Source organism: Linepithema humile, chromosome 5, assembly GCF_040581485.1.
Source record: "Linepithema humile isolate Giens D197 chromosome 5, Lhum_UNIL_v1.0, whole genome shotgun sequence".
Taxonomy (NCBI): Eukaryota; Metazoa; Arthropoda; class Insecta; order Hymenoptera; family Formicidae; genus Linepithema; species Linepithema humile.
Window position 1 is genome coordinate 9,044,222 of NC_090132.1, and position 5,630 is coordinate 9,049,851.

Genomic DNA, 5,630 nt, shown 5'->3' on the forward strand with positions numbered 1-5,630 from the left:
TCTTTACAACGTTATTTCAACGTTATCAATTTTTTTATATTTGTTAATTGCAATTATTTGATAAGTAAAAAAATTCTGGTCTTAATTCAAATATAAACCTTACATAATTTATGTTACTGGATACTTTCGCTGTATCTTTCGGGCTGCAGAAAACATTAGTTTCGGTCCCACCTTTTCTCATTCCACGCAGTTGTCGAAAGGTATCCGGCGCTAAACGACGAACGGTATCTAAATCAGAGGCGAGATAAAAACATTTTGACGGAACAGGCCGGGACGGTAGGCTCGTTACGCACGAGTTATCGGCAAAAATCGAAGCTATTCGACATGGCTACACGGGAAGAATCCAATTAGATGTAACGGCGCGCTCGTTCGCGGATTTATTTACCGCCGCATAAATCTCGACAGTTGTAATATTTCGGTCCCGTTTTTTTTTTTTTCTTTCTCCCCGAATGTTCTTGTCGACGACGTTATACTGCGCCGTGTGGCTTTCCCCCCCGCGCGCGCGATTTTTTTCGTTTCTCGCCGGAAAGAGCGGGGGAGAAGATGCGCCACATATTGCACATAAATTTCGCACGCTCCGTCATAAAAAGTCCGTTGGCGTCTCTGTGCATTATATCGCCATAACGGTGACCAGGCGGGCGTGTCACGCTTTTCCCTCTGTCCCGCTGTTAGGCGGAAAATAAGATTCATTTTTCTCAGCGCGACCGACAGAACGACAACTGTGCGACTTAGTGCGATTTTATACGCGCCGAGCGCGGTGAGTGAATAAATTCAGACGCTTTGTCACGGGAATTTTTTTATCCGCAGTCCTAATTTTGATCCAACTCGGCGCTGATAATGACCGTCCTTGTCGCCGCTCTCGAATTAACGTTCAGTCTAAACGATAATAAATACGGCACGAGAGACCGTATCGATCCAAAAGTCGCTGTCGCCGGCGAAAAACGACGGGATAACAATAACGCAAGCACGCTCGTTAGCCATACATATGCGCATGAAGACGCAAATATTTGATAGTGCGCATACAGGCAGGACTTGTGCGAAGATCGTACCAATTTCAGCGCGACGAAATTTGGACTAATTAAATGTGCACGATGTCGCGGCTGTGGTGTTGATCTTGTCAAGGCTGCGTTAATTCGGTCTGTAATAATTAAGCGGATTCCTTCATATAGGGACTTCATATGCAATATGCATACCGCAGTTAACTATGGCAAGGATAAAGATTGCCGCATGGAAGATGGGTTTTGCCACATTTTTAAGCAAGTCGGATCGTTAAGAAAAATATTAAAGGTACAATTGTCGTAAAGTGAAGGTACACTTGTCACGTATGACTTTTTACGCAGCTATTAAAATTTTTAATTTCAACAATTAATATGATAATTTAAGATTTATACTTTAACGGTATAGCAACTTGATGATCAATAAATGTTTCTCAATTTTTGCAAGTAACATTCTCACAGTCAAATATATTATCCCGTTATAAAATACTACTTTAGCTTATCGAGGAGTGCTAGATAAGGCAAAAGGAGACGAAAGACGGCGTACACGACCGCGGCACGAAACTCTTCATTTAGAAGGTTGTTTAACTCGCGGGAGATGTATCGATAATCTGACGGGGGAGAGAAATACGAAGGGGCGGGGGGGAGGTGTAACGTACGGTGCGGCCGCGTACACACTTGCCGTACACAAAAGCGGAGCTCATTTTATCTTCGGAGGGTCGGAGCATCAGCTTCTCCCGCAACGACCGCGCGGATCGATCCGATCGATAGCCAGCATTTGGAAGATCGAACCGATCGATAACTGATCCGGGCGAACGATCCCGCCACCTTTTTCTTTCAAGAGATTTCTCCACATAGGGCCATATAGACTCGCGTTAGAATTTTTTCGAGTGCGGGGGGATGGGGGGGGGGGGAGTGGACGGGAGGAGAGTCATTGGGCGCGATTGGTCCACCAGATTACACTTTCCTAAATGAACCGTGCGTGCCTCGGATTGCGTGAACTTCCGAGAGGAGCAGTGCTCCATCGTCCTTTTTTTTCGGGAACAGATGCCGCCGGATTTTCTAGATCGTAGTTGATAAGGTAATAAAGGCAAACGGAAAACAATCCGCCTGCGTGAGAAGGCTGAATTTTATAATTAGCCGGCTGGTCGATAGAATTTCCGGCTTTCGCTGCGGCATCATAATATTACGTAGCCAATTTTGCATTGTGTGCCTATTCATTAACTTCGTGTTGTTCAAAAATTTAAAATAAGTACGTATATAATAATGTACTATTAAAATGTATCTTGATGCTCGACATAAATGTTCCTGGGCATGAAGTTTTTATCAAATTCTTTTTTCAGAAATTTTATAATATCCACAGGAATTTATGCTCTGTATGGTAACGTTTTAATCTGCTGCATGACGACGTCAGCTCCACGTATCGTCGAACACGTCATTGTGCTGTTGTGATGTTACGGTATTGACAAGCAATTATGTGGGCGTTTAACGTGGCTTACAGATTCTTCAGAAATTCTTTGGGAAAATATTAAAAGAATCTTTCGCTAAATATTGCAAAACTCCTATTGAATATGTACTGACAAAAAGAGATAACTTAGACAAATATAAAAATAGAGTATAATAAAATATCTGTTAATATTGATCGACTAAGCATTGCACATACATTTTATGTATGAAATACATTTCATATGGAGTGTCTCAAATATGCCAGGAAATTTGGATTTCGATTTTCGAAAATAAATTCTGAAGAATCTTATCTTATGCGTACTAGCGTTTGATATGTTAACACCTTAGTAATTATATAAATTAAATTTCTATACGAAATTTATTTTGAACCGTTAAAAAGATCGATGATTAAAATTGAGTTAATATTCCGATACACCCGATGCGTGCATCTCAATTTGTCTGCATAAATTACAGCAAAACAGCTAAACGCACATATTGCGCAGCAACGGTTAAATGGCGCTTCTACCGCTCGGACCGCGGGATGCCGTTGACAATATGTCTGTAATCAACTACTCATTTGTCTCGTGTCAGATGATAATAAATGCTTATCTATCTGTTTATCCGCCCCTCGGCGCCGCCGTTGCCTGGGTGGTCGCCGCAAGCTTTTGTCGGACAATAAATACCGAGCCACCGTAAACATGCAAATGAAAAGATTCGCGCCGGCTTTCGGTTAGATCCCGCGTTAGGCCGCAACTAATGGGCCCCTACTTCGTCATCCATATGAATTTATATCTGCCTCGAGAATAAGCCGCGGTGATACTTTCCGCTCGCGGAGACTCTTCGCGGCGGGTAGCTCGGTGCGGTTTAAACGGCGAGTAGAGTCCGCCCTTTCCAGGGAGAAATAAAAGCGGCCTTTAATGTTTTACGAAACTTTGTACAAATTGTATTTACGGGCGCCATAGATATTGTTTAAAATTTCATCACGACGTCTTTATAAAAAAAAAAAAACTTTTGCCATGTCTAATAAGATTTGTAGACGTTTCGCAGCCAACGGTGTGAAATAACATATCGTTTAATTTTTTACTTTCCCGAAAAGGAGCCTTATATATTATCCCGCTTCTTAACGTACGCAACTTACTCCGCTTTTGTGCTCCATAAGCCATAAAGCATGCCGCTGTTCCGTTGAAATTGTTTTAGTTTTTCTAAATATCTAGAAAATGATCATTCTTCGTATTCGGACAATTGACACTAATGTTACTTCAATTCATGATTTTTATTATGTCGATAAGTTAAATAAAACACAACCAATTTCACAACTGTCTTTTAAACCGTATAAAACTTGAAACTGAAAAATGTATAGTGCTGGTAGAGAATTTTATGTATAAGATTACATGTTTAGTTAAAAGATGTAATCAACATAGGACATGGAGATACGTGACAGAGGAAAATATTAACCGAACCGGTCAACGGGAAGGAATTTTAAAATGCGAGTTCTTCGCGTTGTATATACATAGGACGACACGGACACGTATTTCTACTCGTTAGGGAATAGACGCTCGTAGTTTGCATGGAATCATGTCGATTCGATTTATCGTTCGATAAGGTTTTCCTGAGAACGACGGGACCGTGGCATTGTTCGACTATTGGCGTTTCTTTGGGGAGTTTGGAATGCATCCCTTTGAAATGCATAAAGTACATTATCGAGACAGACGGGCATCTAGATTTTTTTTCCCCTACTTTTTCTCTCTTTGTTCAATTTATGTTACAAAATGCAATAATGTTACGCGTATTTCCAAAATTATTGAAACTATAGAAACTAACCTCAAAGGACGCTGCAGTATTACGTTTTCTGTCACTAATACAAATATTCTGTGCTTATGCAGAATATCCTGAAACTGTTTCATTTGCAGTAAAGTCTATTGCTTTAGTATTTGCTTTTTGTATAAATTTAGTTGGGAGCTGTTTCACCGTGTTTCACTAATGTTCCTGTTTCTCGACAAATATTTTGATATTCAAACCTTAAAATTGATTGCGAATAAAACTAGAGCGTTTAAAATGAATCGAAATGTAAGTACAATTCAAAATTATTATTTCTTTTATATTGAAACAGTCACTATTAGTTTGTCCTTTAATGTTTCTCATTAAACTGTAACTACGGCGAACTCGAAGCGCGCTCATTTTCCAGATGATGATACGAGGATGCTTCATAATTCAGCAGCTGACAGTGTCGGAAGAATCGCACATTCGACACCCCGATTTGCGGAAATCGTATCTTTCCCCAACAGTGATCTCGCACGCGCGATCTTCCGACGCAGCTGATTATTCTCGTTTCTAATAAATAATGTATCTTTCGATCTGCGAATCCAGTAGAGACCGTTTCTCCGCGCACAGTGCATAGTGAAGGAAGACCGCGAACATGTATTATCGACACATCGGGAATAAAGGGGCGACACGTCAGATTTATCTAAAGAATAGAAGGGGAGGAGGGAAAAATATTTTGGCGAGCACAATGATACTACAAATAAATGATGATTTTTGTAGTTGCAATATCGAAAGTCCCGACGATGCTCCCGTCGAATTATTGTTATTATTCGGGAGGTCTTTCTGCCGTTCTGTCATTATCACGCTGCAGCAACAAAATCGAAACACTCGGCTCGTTTGTTTTATATATGAGATCCTAAAATGGATGAAGTTCTCGATATTCGTATCAAACTTTAACTTGCTTTGGTCAGTTCTCTGATTGATCAGGTCATCAAAAAATTGGTCATTTAGCGCTGTTATAAATAGTCAAACTTAAATTTAGATTATGACCTCAGAAAAAATACATCTTCAAAGGGGTCAAATGTCACAGTAACAAACTTTTTTATTTTTTGAAACTTTATCCACTTTAGAATTGAACGCTTATTAGTAGAAACACTCTATGAGTTTTTTTTATTTCTGCCGTTCGATATTGTAGCTTTTAAGTCCTGCGCATTTTATGCGCCTAAATGAAATAAACTGTTTGAATAATTCTCTGCATTTTATTTCGCTTTATACTATAGCAATTTATTCACAATTTTAAATGTAGAAATAATATTTATATAAAATTTCGCCCCGCCCAGAAAAATTTGCTTTTATCATTTTTCGTATTAGAACAAACAAATGCGCACGTGAATTATAACGAATTCACGTAAATGACTCAACCTGATA

The 5,630-nt window shown here is 39.7% G+C and overlaps 1 protein-coding gene across 1 annotated transcript in view; it reads left to right on the forward strand.

Annotated features, from left to right (window-relative positions):
- The window catches only part of LOC105674045 (Linear Ubiquitin E3 ligase), a 238,462-nt gene that overhangs the window by 183,668 nt on the left and 49,164 nt on the right, over nucleotides 1-5,630 (forward strand). The window lies entirely within an intron of this gene.